The following is a 17,122-nucleotide window of genomic DNA, read 5'->3' on the forward strand; positions in this document are numbered from 1 at the left end:
TCTATGGTCAACTAATCTTCGACAAAGCAGGAAATAATGTCCAATGGAAAGAAGACAGCCTCTTCAATAAATGGTGCTGGTAAATTGGACAGCCACATGCAGAAAAATGAAATTGGACCATTTCCTTACACCACACACAAAAATAGACTCAAAATGGATGAAGGACCTCAATGTGCGAAAGGAATCCATCAAAATCCTTGAAGAGAACACAGGCAGCAACCTCTTCGACCTCAGCCGCAGCAACATCTTCCTAGGAACATCGCCAAAGGCAAGGGAAGCAAGGGCAAAAATGAACTATTGGGATTTCATCAAGATCAAAAGCTTTTGCACAGCAAAGGAAACAGTTAATAAAATCAAAAGACAATTGATGGAATGGGAGAAGATATTTGCAAACGACATATCAGATAAAGGACTAGTGTCCAAAATCTATAAAGAACTTAGCAAACTCAACACCCAAAGAACAAATAATCCAATCAAGAAATGGGCAGAGGACATGAACAGACATTTCTGCAAAGAAGACATCCAGATGGCCAACAGACACATGAAAAAGTGCTCCATATCACTGGGCATCAGGGAAATACAAATCAAAACCACAATGAGGTATCACCTCACACCAGTCAGAATAGCTAAAATCAACAAGTCAGGAAATGACAGATGCTGGCGAGGATGCGGAGAAAGGGGAACCCTCCTACACTGTTGGTGGGAATGCAAGCTGGTGCAGCCACTCTGGAAAACAGCATGGAGGTTCCTCAAAATGTTGAAAATAGAACTGCCCGATGACCCAGCAATTGCACTACTGGGTATTTACCCTAAAGATACAAACGTAGTGATCCAAAGGGGCACGTGCACCCGAATGTTTATAGCAGCAATGTCCACAATAGCCAAACTATGGAAAGAACCTAGATGTCCATCAACAGATGAATGGATCAAGAAGATGTGGTATATATACACAATGGAATACTATGCAGCCATCAAAAGAAATGAAATCTTGCCATTTGTGACAACATGGATGGAACTAGAGCGTATCATGCTTAGCGAAGTAAGTCAAGCGGAGAAAGACAACTATCATATGATCTCCCTGATATGAGGAAGTGGTGATGCAACATGGGGGCTTTAGTGGGTAGAAGAAGAATCAATGAAACAAGATGGAATTGGGAGGGAGACAAACCATAAGTGATTCTTAATCTCACAAAACAAACTGAGTGTTGCTGGGGGGAGGGAGGTTGGGAGAAGGGGGTGGGATTATGGACACTGGGGAGTGTATGTGCTTTGGTGAGTGCTGTGAAGTGTGTAAACCTGGTGATTCACAGACCTGTACCCCTGGGGATAAAAATATATGTTTATAAAAAATAAAAAATTTAAAAATTAAAAAAAATTTAAAAAAAAAGAAATGTTACAGAAAATCTTTCCAGCATATATTATGGTAAATGATACCAGACGGAAGGAGAACCTACTACATAAATGAATGAAAAATACAAGAAATGACAGCTACATGGATAAACAGGCCATCTCCTATTATTTATCTACATAGAGAATAACTGACTGCCTAACAAAATAATATTTACCAATGTAGCATGAGATTTATAACATACTAAAAAAGTAAAAGATATGACTAAAAATATCACAAAGGCTGGGAGTCAAAAATGGAAATATACTATTGTAAGATTCCTATATTATATGTGAAGCAGTATAATATCATTTGAAGGTAGACTGTGATTAAACATGGATATCATAAATCCTAAAGTAACCATTAAAAGAACAAAGCAAAGAATCATAGCTAATACATCAACCAATTAGACAAGTGAGAATCATACATTCTATCTAACTAGAGAAAGAAAGAATAGGTGGGACAAGGGGAAGATGGTACATTTTGGGACACCTGGGTGGCTAAGTCAGTTAAGCATCTGCGTTCAGCTCAGGTCATGATCCTAGGGTCCTGGGATCAAGCCCCAGTTTGTGCAACTTGCTCAGCAGGGAGTCCGCTTCTCCTACTCCTGCTACTGCTCCCCCTGCTTGTGCCCTCTCTCTGTCAAATAAATAAATAAAATCTTAAAAAAAAAAAAAAGGTTGTACATTTAAACTTTATCAACAATAACATAAGGATATAAATACTTTAAATAGTCCAATTAAAAGTCAAATTTTATCAGACTGGAGACCAAAGCAAAACTCAATTATGTCCTTCTTATAGGAAATACACTTCAAATATAAAGACGCTAATAAGTTAGGGGCGCCTGGGTGGCTCAGTTGATTAAGCAACCAACTCTTGATTTTGACTGAGGTCTGGATCTCATGGTCATATGATCAAGCCCCGCATCAGGCTCTATGCTTATAGCAGAGTCTGCTTGAGATTCTCTCTCTCTCTCTGCCTATCCCCCTGTGTGCACTCTTCCTCTCTCTCTCTCTCAAATAAATAAACATTTTAAAAAAGACATTAATAAGTTAAAAGCACCAGATATAAAATCAATATACAAAATCCACTGCATTTCCATATACTAATGAAGTGGCAAAAGGAGAAATTAAGAAAACAATCCCATTTACAATTAAACCAAAAATAATAAAGTATCTAGGAATAAACTTAACTAAACAAGTGAAAGACCTATATTCTGGGAACCATAAAATGTTGATGAAAGAAACTGAAAACAACACAAACAAATGGAATGATATTCCATGCTCATAGACTGGAAGAAAAAATATTATTAAAATGTCCCTCTTAAATTGTTGGTGGGAAAGCAAGTTGGTGCAGCCACTTTGGAAAACAATGTGGAGATTCCTTTAGAAATTAAAAATAGAGCTACACTATGACCCTGCAATTGCACTACTGGGTATTTATCCCAAAGATACAGATGTAGTGAAAAGAAGGTCCATCTGTACTCCAAGGCTCATAGCAGCAATGGCAACAACTGCCACACTGCAGAAAGAGCCAAGATGCCCTTCAACAGACAAATGGATAAAGAAGATATGGTCCATATATACAATGGAATATTACACAGCCATCAGAAAGGATGAATACCCAACTTTTGTATTAACATGGACAGGACTGGAGATTATGCTGAGTAAAATAAGTGAAGCAGAGAAAGTCAATTATCAGATGGTTTCACTTACTTGTGGAGCATACGGAATAACACGGAAGACATTAAAGAAGGAAAGAAAAAGTGAATTGAGGTAAATCAGAGGGGGAGACAAAGCATGAGAGACTGTGGACTCTGAGAAACAAACCTAGGGTTTTGGCAGGAGGAGATGGGAGGATGGGTGAGCCTGGTGGTCAGTATTAAGAAGGGCACATATTGCATGGAGCACTGAGTGTGATGCATAAACAATGAATCCTGGAACACTGAAAAAATAAAATTTAAAAAATAAAACAAAATGTCCCTACTGCCCAAAGCAATCTATAGATTTAATGCAATCCCTATCAAAATACCAACAGCATTTTTCACAGAACTAGAATAAACAATTGCAGAATTTGTATGGAACCACAGAAGACCCTGGATAGCTAAAGTAATCTTGAAAAAGAAAAGCAAAGCTGAGGGCATCTCAATTCTGACCTTCGAGTTACATTATAAAGCTGTAATAATCAAAACAATAATGTACTCATGCAAAAAAGACAAGAACAGAACAGAGAACCCAGAAATAAACCCACAATTATATGATCAATTAACCTCCAACAAGGAGATAAGAATATGTAATGGGAAAAAGAAAGTCTCTTCAACAAATAGTGCTGGGAAAACTGGACAGATACATGCAAAAGAATAAAACTGGACCACTCTCTTACACCATACACAAAAATAAGGCCAAAATAGATTAAGGACATAAATGTGAGACCTGAAACCACAAAAATCTGAGAAGAGAATACAGACAGTAATTTCTCTGACATCAGCCACAGCAACAATTTTGTAGATGGGTCTCCTGAGGCAAGGGAAATAAAAGCAAAAATAAACTACTGGGACTACACCAAAATAAGAAGTTTTTGCACAGCAAAGGAAACAATCAACAAAACTAAGACAACCTGCTTAATAGGAGGAAGTATTTGCAAATGACATATCCAATAAAGGGTTAGTCTCCAAAATAAAGAATTTATAAAACTCAACACCCAAAAACAAATAATCCGATTAAAAATGGGCAGAAGAGATGAACAGATATTTCTCCCAAAAAGACATGCAGATGGCCAACAGGCACATGAAAAGATGCTCAACATTATTCATCACCAGGGAAATGCAAATCAAAAGCAAAATGAGCTATCACATCATATCTGTCAGAATGGCTAAAATAAAAAACACAAGAAACAATGAGTGTGGCAAGGATGTGGAGAAAAAGGAACATTTGTATACTCTTGACAAGACAACCTGGTGCAGCCAGTCAGGAAGACAGGATGGAGGCGCCTGAAAAATTAAAAATGGAACTACCCTACAATCACATTACTGGGTATTTAGCCAAAGAATACAAAAACACTAATTCTAAAGGATATATGCACTCCTATGTCAGCATTACTGACAAAAGCCAAGTTATAGAAGCAGCCCAAGTATCCACTGATAAATGAATGAATAAAGAAGATGTGAGATACACACATATATACTCACATACTCACATACAAATACACATATACATACAATGGAATTCAGTCATAAGAAAGAATGAAATCTTGCCATTTGCGACAACATGGATGGACCTAGACAGTATAATGCTAAGTGAAATAAGTTAATCAGAGAGAGACAAATACCATATGATTTCACTCATTATGGAATTTAAGAGACAAAACAAATGAGCAAAGAAAAATGATAAACCACAAAACAGACTTGTAACTGTAGAGAACAAACTGATGGTTACCAAGAGAGGAGGTAGGTGGAGGGATGGGTTAAATGCGTGATGGGGATTAAGGAAGGCACTTGGGATGCGCACTGGGTATTGTGCATAAGTGATGAAAGTATCTAACAAAACTAACAAAACTCACTCAAGAAGAAATAGATGACTTTAATAATCTGTTAAAGAAATTTAATCTATAGCTAAAAATCTACCCAGAATGTAAACACTAGTCACAGATAGCTTCTTTGGTAAATTGTACCAATTAAGGAACAATAAAAATTCCACATAAAATCTTCAAAAAATTAAACAAGAAAGAATACTTTGCAGCTCAAATTATGAGGTCAGAACTCCCTGATACTAAAAACTGAAAGACATTATAGACCAATATCTCTCATGATAACAGATGCAAAAATCTTCAACACAGTATGATCATTAACGTTTCCCAGAATATATAAGAAAAGTAACAGAGATGACCAAATACCCTATTGTCTTAAGGTTCACAAATCAATCAACGTAACCTATCATATCAACATTATAAGGAACAACAACAAGAACACATGATCTTAACCACTGATGCGGAAAAATCATTTGACAAAACCTAACACCCACTCCAAATAAAAACTCTCAGAACTAGAAAGAGACAACTTCCTCCACGTTTTTCAAGTGCAACTACAAATAACCTGAAGCTAACACTACACTTGATAGTGAAAGACCAAATGCTCTCCTACTCAGATGAGGAGAAGGATATCCATTCTCATTGTCTTCAACAGTGTACTAGGGGTTCTAGGCAGTGCAATCAGGGAAAGGAAAGAAATAAAAGCATCAAAATTAGGGGGAAAAAACATAAAAACCCTTTATTCAGTCAACATTATCATGTATAAAAAATATCTAATGAAATCTACAGAAAGCTACTAGAATAAGTGAGTTTATTGAAATGCAGGTTAAAGATCAATATGTAAAAACCAACTATATTTTATTTACTATCAACTTGTTGATAAATTGTATTTATTTACTATCAATAAATGATCGGAATCTGAAATTTTAAAAATACCATTTATAATATCATAAGAAGTATGGAATATTTAAGGGTTAAATCTGACTTAAGATGTAAAAAGGTCTATACACTGAAAACTAAGCAATTCAACATAGTACTTAAGTCCCAGCCAGAACAACTACATAAGAAAAAAAAAAAAAAAGAATCCAAATTGGAAAGGAAGAAGTAAAACTGTCTCTATTTGCAAATATGAAATTATATACATCATAGGTACATATATATAACCCTAAAGATTCCATCAAAAGAACTGGTAGACCTAATTGACAAATTCTGTAAAGTTGGAGGATACACAATGGATATATAAAAATCAGATGTGTTGGAGCACCTGGGTGGCTCAGCAGGGAGCCTGCTTCCCCGCCCCCCTCCCTCTGCCTGCCTCTCTGCCTACTTGTGATCGCTGTCAAATAAATTAATTAATTAGTTAATCTTTTAAAAAAAAAAATCAGATGTGTTTCTACTCAACAATAAAAATTAGTACCTAGTGTTAAACACTGTAACCTGGATAAATCTTAAAACAAATATGAAACCAGGGGCACCTGGATGGCTCAGTGGGTAAAAGCCTCTGCCTTCAGCTCAGGTCATGATCCCAGGGTACTGGGATAGAGCCCCACATTGGGCTCTCTTCTTAGCAGGGAGCCTGCCTCCCCCCATCCTCACTCTCTCTGCCTGTCTCTCTGACTACTTGTGATCTCTGTCAAATAAATAAATAAAATCTTTTTTTAAAAAAATGTTTAAAAAAAATGAAACCAGACAAGAAAGCGCACATACTACTAGATTTCATTTGCACTGACTTCCAAAAAAGGCAAATGTATACTGACAGAAAACAGATTCATGTCTGCCTTTGGGGGTGTGGGGAGAAGGAGAGGGATTCAAGGAATTATAGGAATGAGGAAATTTTTAAGAGTGATGAATACTTTCATTATTTCTGTTGTGATGGCTTCACTGGCATATATACATATACCCCAATGTATCGAGTTTTATACTTTATTACGTGGCTTACATCAATTAAGCTTTAATGAAGTTACTTTTAAAATTAACCAAAAGCAAAGAGACAAAAGTTTCAATGAAAGTTAGAAAGTATTATAACCAACATTTGGAAATAAGCCAGAATTAGATTAAAATACAACTTTTTTTAAGATTTTATTTATTTATTTGACAGAGAGGGATCACAAGTAGGCAGAGAGGCAGGCAGAGGGAGAGAGAGACCGGGAAGCAGGCTCTCAGCTGTACAGAGAGCCCAATGCGGGGCTCAACCCAGGACCCTGAGATCATGACCTGAGCCAAAGGCAGGGGTTTGACCCACTGAGCCACCCAGGCGCCCCCAGAGTTTTTTTTAATTGATGAAAATGTTAAAAGGCTATAGTTCACTTATATTTACTTTTAAAGATTATTCTATTAGAAAAATCTGCTCCATCCAATTAGGGCTTCAAAAATCCAACTACAATTATACAAAACTACAATTATACAAAACTAGTTATTTTCACAAAATAGGTTTTATAGCCTAACAATTACAATACTTTACTCTTGGCTTCTGAGTATTAACATATATTTCATAAATTTCATACTAGTTTGGAAATACAATTCCAACCCATATATTTCATTTTTAGTAAGTATTTTGTATCAGGGGAAATCTTAGGTATAAGCACCTAACATTTCATAATACAGATTATGGGGTTTTTTTTTAAAGATTTTATTTATTCATTTGACAACAGATTATGTTTTAAATAGCGTAAGAATTCAATTTCCAGGGTTAAAACCATCATTTAATATAAAGTGAGTACAAACAAACCTCACAGTCTCTCACCACATTTCTGTATTTTATATAGACAGAAAAATGGTTATGCAGTGCAAAGATTCCCAAAGGTAAAATTCATCTCTCTTATAAATTTCCAGGTACTTAATATGTACTTTTTATATGAAATATTATGGGCTAGGGGGTATAACGTATATTCAGTGGTATAATGTATTCTCTGCCCTCAAGGAGTTTATAATCTAACAGAGGAAATAAGATTAACACAAAATAGTAAAATCAACAGGTGACAAGACAAAAATGAGTAATGTAATTAAGTGACCAAGGAGTAGTATTTATGAGTTTAGAAAAACACATGGTTTGGGATGGTTTCTAGATGATGATGAGATGAAAGTTTATCATACTGTACCACAACTGTTTATTTACCTATCAGATTGATTCCCCGTTACAATGTTAAGCTCCTTGAAAGCAGAGATCCTCTTATTATATGAGTTAAGCACAAAGCTCATGCCTACAAAGGTATGCACTCAATACATAGATGGTAAATAATATATATAAAAAAAAGAACAAAACTTTAAAAACCTAGGCAAGGAGGATCTAAATACAAAAATAATAAAATTCAATTTTTGGCAGAGCTAGTAGTATTAAGCAAAAGCATATGGGTGGAAAAGTAAGAATGATTCTGCAACAGTAGGTTAAGCCAACATACCCAGAGGGTAGATCATGAAGAAAAAGCAGAAGAGATTGAAATGGGATAGTTAGTACAACCTCAACTGAGACTGAAAAGTTAAGTCCAATTAGGAAACTGAAATAATGCACACATAACCCAAAGAAGACCTAAGCCAAGATATGGGTAGTGGAAAAGGAAACTACTTATAACCCAACATCCATTAGAAGGAAAAATTGTACTTGCTTCAGTAGTACACACTAAAATTAGAATGATACAGAGATTAGCATGACTGCTCAGCAAGGATGACATGCAAATTCATGAAACATTACATAGTTTATTTAAAAAAAAATTGCCAGCATATGTTGACCTTGTTAGAGAGAGACTAAAAAAGTGTGAAAAGTAAGGGTGACCAAGCCTTCAACTTTGGGTAACAGGAAACATAGTGGTGCATTTTCAACACAGGATGGGGGGTTAATTTTGATTATTAATCAAATTATAAGTTGTTTTAATATTAAACTCGGATTTTTACCCATCTAACAATAGATTTCAAGGAGGAAGTATGAGATTTTCAGACAGACCATTGGAGAGATTCAGACTGGATATATTTCCTTTAAAAAAACACTTAATCAGAGCTTTTGGCTGAATCCAGGAGAGCAAATCTGAGCTGTAGGAGATACCAGTTAATTTTTTTTTAAGATTGTATTTATTTATTTGACAGAGAGAGAGACACAGCAAGAAAGGGAACACAAGCCCAATGGAAGAACACAAGAATGGGAGAGGGAGAAGCAGGCCTCCCCCCAAGCAGGGAGCCCAAGGCGGGGCTCGAACCTAGGACCCTGGGATCATGCCCTAAGCTGAAGGCAGGCGCTAAATGACTGAGTCACCCAGGCACCCAGATAACCGTTAATGTTGAAGGACACTGGAAAAACGAGGAAAAGACCAATGGAAAAAGACACTCAAGATAATGCAGCACCAAAGAGGCTAAAGAGCAATCTTAACTCAAGGGCTGATAATAATGGAGATACTACCAGAAGATTAAGGAGAAGGATTTGACCACCATGGAAGACACCAATTACCTTTGAGAATCTAAATCAGGTTCTCAATTTTAAAGGAGAACAAATGCTGAAAACTTTGACATAATTTACATAATATGTACATAGTACTACTTCAAGAAGTGTGGATATAAAAAAATTTTAATGCTTAGCAATAAGTTAGTGCGTGCGTGCGTGCGTGTGTGTGTGTGTGTGTAAAACCAGGAGGGGAAAGGAAGGGCAGGGGAGTGGGAACTGGTGCACATTTAAACACAAGAAAATATACTAATAATCAGAATCCAAGAATAAAATAATCAAGCTGGCAGACTGAATAACTAGTTGTTGACTTTTGTTCCACAGTCACATGTGGATAATGGTTATTATACGGGACAATGCATATATTTCCATAATCCTTGAAACTTTTAGTGGACAGCAATGCTTCATGCCACAGCCTTTTGAAAGTATGTAAATTAACTCCAAACATTTCTGAAATGTGCTTGAATTTAATGGAACAATGTATTCATCCTCTTTGGTCCTTCTCGAGGGCAAGCACAAGCACCTAATGCACGCACACATATAGCATTTTACTGAGAAAGTCATAAATCAAAAATAGAACTCAACTTGCACTGAACCATTAGTTGATTACGAATCCCCAGAAATACTACATGACTGGTGAATGTCTTCTTTTTTAGTTGTTTTTCCTGACACATCAATTCATCAAGCATTTTCAATAAATACAATTCACAGATGGGTTCCACAGATGGGCAGACTGAGGCTTATCATGAGGAACAGTTAATAGGGAACAGCTATGAGGCATGTCAGTTGCTCCAGTGTTTCTCTCTCTGAGGATTCTTTTTCAACAGCCAGAGCTTAGTCAGCTCCCTTTCCATGTACAACCAGAGACAGAACTTCCTTTAACCTTTCTGACAGGTATCAAAATCTCACCCATGGGCTCTGTCAAATGCTAGCTAAGAAATCAACCATGGACCAGGTACCTCCTATTACATGTGTACTATGTAGGTAGGTGGATATTTCATCTGAGACAATTATCCACTGTACTATTATGGCATAATAAATACCCAGTTTCATACTGCCTTTCTGCCAAGAAATGAAATGAAAACTGTTCAAAAAAGCATCTTCTCCAGTTCCCCTGTATTCACTATAAATGTCATTACTCATATTTATCTGTATACATTTAATACAGTTATATTCCTAAATGCATCCAGAGTGGACTCCAGCAAGTCTTAAAAACAGATGTGAATAATAGAAGGACACACATTTTGAAGGGATAGGAAAAACTAAGAATAATTCCAACCTTCTCTACTTTCACAGTGGAATACTGGATTTGTCACAAACCCATGTCCAATGACTCACATGATTATCCTCCTAAAATTCTCAAGTATTTCCAAAGATTTCCCTTCCTTCATTCAACAAACTCATGAAATTCAACATCCTCCAAGAAGTTTCTGTTTCAGTCAGTGGGTTTAGCAAATTGATATTCTTTGCCCCTCTCCCCTACTTCCTGTTATTTCCATTCAGATCACAGCTCAAATACCATCTCCACAATGAGATCTTGCTTGGTTATCCTCTGCCATCAACTGTCACTAAGTCAGTCACATCATCATATTTAATTTTCATCACAGCTTTTGCCGCTAGGGGAAATTATCTTTATATAGGTTTCTAATATGTCTGTTAAATATATGTCTTCCCTAAATAGAATTTGAGCTTCATGACCAACACTTGTCTGTTTGGCTTAGTGAACTGTGACTGGTACATTAGACATTCAAACAACCATTGTATGAAATTCAATCAAGCCTCTAGACCTAAATTTCGGTGCATAGTAAATTCAGGAAATAGAGGTAAACATTAAATAACACCAAGAGGAAACGGGCAAATCAAGAATCTGGGAGATAACACATAGTAAATGTCTTAAACTCTTCAGTAAGTCAATGTTGTGGAGAAAACAAAAGGGTGATTTTGATTTATGGAACTGTTATTTTCTTAGGAATGATAATGAAATTGTGGTAACTTAGGCAAATGCTCTTATTCTTAAGAGATCCAGATTAAATTAAAATTTTTTGATATGTGCAACTTGAACTTTCAAATGGAATGGCAAAACAGGGTGTGTGTGTGTGTGTGTGTGTGTGTGTGTGTGTGTGTGTGTGTAGGGAGAGCAAGAAAGAGGAAGTACAGATGGTAAATCTTGAAGGATCTTATATAGGTGCTTATTGTACTTGTCTTCTGACTTATTTGTAGGTTTTATTTTGAAAATTTTTGAAGTTGGGGAAAAAACATTTGATGAAAGGTAATAAATTTCTACTGATTCTAGTCTACCTAATACCAAATGCTCAGGACCCACTATTCCTCCAATTTATCATGATAAGAATACTTATTCAGACTTATTTAATAATCTAAGGCATCTCTCTATTAACTACTATATGTCTGTTATATGTCCTTTATTCAATTTGGTTCAAAGATAACCCTTTGAAAAGTGAAAGCCCAGATGTTGGAAATCATGCCAGTCAATTCATTTCCACTGCCCATACTAGAATGACAAGCAGAGAGATGATTAGCAAATTATTTGGGGGAACAAATATATGCAGATCAGTTACCCATTCAGGTTAAGTCATGGAATCTGAGAATCTAGACAGAGATTTTTAAACCAGTCCCAGAAGAGCTGGCCATGAAAAGGAAAGTACTTAACCTATCAAATGAAGTTCAGTTCAGTTCCCAAATGCTTACACTGCAAATTCTGCCAAGCCTGCCTCAAACATCATGGTCATTAAAAGGGCATCCTGAGGGCCCAACATGACATACGCAAACTAATGAATTCCTCACTTCCTTTGACCTACCCAGGTTGCTCACTAGAAAATAAGCTGCAAGAAAAGAAGAGTTTGACTATTTGTTCATGCTTCTGTACTATCAGTGCCTAAAAAGAAAGTCTAGAATTTATTATATACCCAATAAATATTTGTTGAACAAATTAATTAATCAAATGCCAGCAGAACAACGGTTCTCCAACTTTTGCATATATCAAAATCATCTTGAGCACTTGCTGTAACACAGACTGCTAGGCTCCACTCCCACAATTTCTGATTCAGTATTTCTAGAATGTGGCCCAGGAACATGCATTTCTAACGAGCTACCATGTAATGTTAATGCAACTGGTCTGGGGACCACATTTTAAGTTGCAGTGCTGTAAGAATTATCTCTTTCAACTTTGCCCCTTGCTTCAGATAGCTGCTACCTCAGAAGCAAACACAGTACTATGCAATCCTTTTGTATAAGATACCTAATGTACCTCATTGTTTATTTGACAAATAATCTTCTTACAGTATTACAGAAACATTTAAGCTTGAACTTAAAATTCAGACACTCTCCCATCAATCAGGCCAAATATTTACCATAGGTATTTTACGCCCTGCTAGGGGAAGCTAGAATTCCACATTAGCAGCTCAGCATACTACTCCTCCAGCTCATTTTTGTGCATTTGGAAGAAGGCTGGGAAAATATACACTATCTCTTTGCAGCACAATTGCTCGGTGAAGCATGTCTGCCCCCAGAGAAATCAGGTGCCTCATGCACTGCAGAAATTTATGTTAAAGAAAGTCTGTTTATGAAAGGCGAATGTGTAACCCAAATTTATCTCCCAGTGACAACTTCAGAATCTGAAAATCTCCAACTTCTCCCCTTGTGAGTTACTTGAAATTGCTGTTTTTCAAGTCAAGAACACCTGTTTAGTGTTTTTCTCCTCGCCCTCCCTGGTAAATGGAGCCACTAGGAAAACAGCATCTGAAGGTTTTAATGAATAAGAAACACAAAGTATTGACAGATTTCAGCACATTACACAACCCTTACCCTGTCCCCCTAATGAGGTAGGATCAAAAAGGAAGAAAACAGTTGTGATATTGGGCTCTGGAGTTTGTTTTTAAACTGCTGCAAATGAGCTCAGATAGAGTACCATTCTACTGGGTACAGTCATAAGCAATTTGCACATTGCTGTGAAATAACATATACAGACATGACTATGGTAAGTGAACAACTAAAGATTTGATGTTCAGCATCAGGCACACTTCCAAATAACTTTCCATCTCAACTATACAACACTCCAGCAATCAAAATTCCACTTGCGCTTTTACCACTGGGTCAGATCTAACTACAAAGAAAAAAAAAATCAAAAAGTCTGAGCCACTTACTGAATCTTATTCTAATTCAATCGTTACTGAGGTCTTACTGTATAGGAATACAGATTCTGAGAACAGAAAAGGAAAATATTAATTACAGCTAGATGGGATCATGAATCATCTGATAAATGGTTATAAAGCACTTATTTTATGCTCGTCATGGACCTAGGTACAAACATTTATTTAATGATGGCAGTCCCCATTTGTGGGTCTTGATCTAGTCATAAATACAAACAAACAGGTCAACGAATAAATGGATATGTAATTACAAGTCAAGAAAGGTACACCAATGGGATGCCTGGGTGGCTCAGTTTATCTTTTAACAATGAATACAGTAAATAAATAAATAAATCACAAATTTTCTCTCTTGGCTTCTTCCTTTTTAAAACCTAAATAATGGGGTACGTAGGCGGTTCAATCAGTTAAGCATCCAACTCTTGATTTCGCTCAGGTCATGATCTCAGGGTTGTGGGATTTGGCCCCAGGTAGGCTCCATGCTCAGCAGAGTCTGTTTGTCCCTCTCCCTCTGCTCCTCTCCCTGCTTTCTCTCTCTCCCTCTCTCTCTCTCAAATAAATAAATTCAAAAAGTCTTTTTAAGAAAGCTATTTACACTTCTTATCTAATTTTTAAAATAAAAAGATCAGTATGGCTTTCTTATTTGACCCATATGGACACAAATCATGAAAGAAACCTTGACAGAGAGGGTCAATCTTGCCCTCACTTGCAGTGCTTATATAAGCTGCCCTAAGATGCTATGGATATGGGTAATTTAAATTAGTAGAATTCTTATAATACTTTATAATAAGAAGAGGACTCAAGGAACATTTTATATATCACTCAGTTGTTCATTATCTCAAGGGAAAGTATTTAAACAAGTTACAGAGTTATCAAATTAAAGATAAATTATACATTTTTTTTCAGAGAAATTTATTCCAAATTTCCAGGCCTCTTCTATGATGACAACAGATCTAAAATGTCATACATACATGCTTTATCTGTTCCTTCAAGGCAAATTTAAATATTTTTATAACTAAGAAAGAACCTTCAGGCACCTGGGTGGCACAGTTTTTTAAGCATTCAGCTCTTGTTTTGGCTCAGGTCATGATCTCAGGGTTGTGAGATGGAGCCCTGCAATGGGGTCTGGGCTGAGCACGGACTCTCTTTCCGTCTCCTTCTTCCCCTTCCCCAATTCTCACCTCCTCTCTCTCAAATAAATAAATACATAATTTTTTTTTTAATTTTAAAGAAAGTAACTTCTTTTAGGAGAGAAAAAAGATATGGAGAGAACGTTTAGAATATCACTGTTTGGGAATATTCACATTTTTAAATTTTCTGTTATCAAATACATAAGTATGTCATGTATTTAAACAAATATATATCAACACATTTAAATTTGGAAATTGAATTTTTTCATTTGTATATGAATCTTCTAAATGAGTTTCAGATGGTTTATAGACATTTGTTAATAATACAAAAATGCCTGAGATTAATTTACAAGATTAATTAATCTGCAAGAAAAACCAATTAATGTTAAAGAAGGTAAAAACATACCTGTCAAATTTCAGTAAAAAACATTTTCAGACAACTAACGGAGAAGACTGAAAAATAAATATGACAGTGCAGTAAACAATATAATCTCTCTTATACGTATATTATGAAGCAAACTTTTTTAGTTGTAACATCTATAACAAGTATCAAAATAATCTGAATGTAGTCTGAGATACTGAATATTAAATCAAAGTGTTAAACCAGGGGCTCCTGGATGGCTCAGTCAGTTAAATGTCTACCTTTGGCTCGGGTCATGATCCCAGGGTCCCAGGAGTGAGCCCCATGCAGGGCTCCCTCTCAGGAGGGAGTCTCCTTCTCCCTCTCTCTCTGCCCCTTCCCCTGCTTGTGTTTTTTCTGTCTCTGTCTCCAATAAATAAATAAAATCTCTTTTTTTAAGTGTTAAAAGTGTTAAACCAAAATGTTCATAAACTAATGATACATGATTTCACCTCATTTCTATCATAGATAATACAACTTTCACTGAAAAATAGAAAATTTGTACCATAAACAATATTTTACAATATCCTGAAATCTCGTTTATTTCATCTTTTGCATATAATTTTAAATGCTTTTATTTTCTTATAAGTACATAAAATATTAGTACAATAGCATATGAACAAAAATAAATAAAAACATATTAATGTGTACACAAATTTGTACTGATAGGTTGCATAATTAAAACAACATGCCTTACTGAAAAGGCTGCCAATGAAACTTTTTGAAGAGAGATATAAATACTCTACACCAGACTCTACGGAAATTAGTATGCTAACAAAGATTAGAGATGAGAAACTAGTGGTAGAAAAAAAAAAAAAAGTCAAAGACTATTGCAACAATCCTAATTAATGGGCCTGAAATAAAAGTTACATTGTGACCATAAAGGGAAAAATGGGTATTATAGCTATTGTGATAGTCAGAAAAATACCCACCAAACAAATATCTATAGCTCAATTTCCAGTACCTGTGAATATATTATATTAAATGACCAGAGCAAATTAACATGGCAGAGGAATTAAAGTTGCTAACCAAAAAAAAAAAAAAGTTGTTAGCCATATGACTTTAAAATAAAGAACTTAATATGGGTTATCTTTGTGGCCCCAGTATAATCATAGCAGTTCTTAAATGTGGAAGAGAGAGGAAGAAGAGTCTGTGGCAATACGATACGATGTGAGAAAAACATAACATGTACTGCTGGCTCTGAAGATGGAAGGGGCTGTAAATCAAGAAATGCAGGAAGCCTTTCTCTAGGAGATAGAAAAGCAAGACAATGAATTTACCTTTAGAGCCTCAAGAAGGAATGCAAAATGCAGCACTGCGAACATCGTGATTTTATCCCAGTGAGACCAATTTCAGACCACTGCCTCTAGAACCATAATAAATATGTGTTGTTTTAAGCCACCAAGTCCATAGTAATTTGTTACAGCAATAACAGGAAACTAATAAAAGTATTACGGAAGAAACATAATGCATAGTAATTAGAAGAAAAACCAAAAAGTTGAAGATGAGTTGGATGTTTAAAGTTCAGGAGACTCCAAGGGTGAAGTTTATCATTAAAAAAATCAAAGATAAAAGGAGAAAAAAAAAAAACAGAGATAGGGAATAACCTTAAATTACTCTTATAAAGCCATCTAGGGTTCTAGTTTTATATTTCATCCTTAATACATACAAATGATCTATAACAAGGAAACCATCCCCCAATTCAGTGAAATTTTCATTAACCAATGACATATTAAGCTTTTATAATTAGACATTTAATTACTGAAATTGGGAAAGATGTAAAATAAAGAAAGCATCTGCTTGACCAGCAATTAAATGTTACCCTATATAGAAACCTATCCTAAATACAATCTCAGTATCAAGAAAAAGAAAACAATACTAATATCTTGTCATTGTTCTTGTCTTTGGCTTTTTCCTCCTCCCTTTAACGTGTTGTATTCCTATACATAACAAGATACTTTTGCACCTAAATTTAATGCACTCACATCACAATATTGCTTTGGAATAGGAACAAGAAATTATTTAGAAGGTTGAAATGGGTTAATCTAATAAATGTACAAACAAATGTCTCTTTTCTGCTTTTTATGTCAT

The 17,122-nt window shown here is 35.6% G+C and overlaps 1 long non-coding RNA gene and 1 pseudogene across 1 annotated transcript in view; both read left to right on the forward strand.

Annotated features, from left to right (window-relative positions):
• Positions 1–17,122, forward strand: part of LOC116586739 — a 95,363-nt gene that overhangs the window by 56,480 nt on the left and 21,761 nt on the right. The gene's annotated exons all lie outside the window — the stretch shown is intronic.
• On the forward strand, positions 8,509–8,608 carry LOC116587409 (annotated as a pseudogene).

This window comes from Mustela erminea, chromosome 3 (genome assembly GCF_009829155.1).
Source record: "Mustela erminea isolate mMusErm1 chromosome 3, mMusErm1.Pri, whole genome shotgun sequence".
NCBI lineage: Eukaryota > Metazoa > Chordata > Mammalia > Carnivora > Mustelidae > Mustela > Mustela erminea.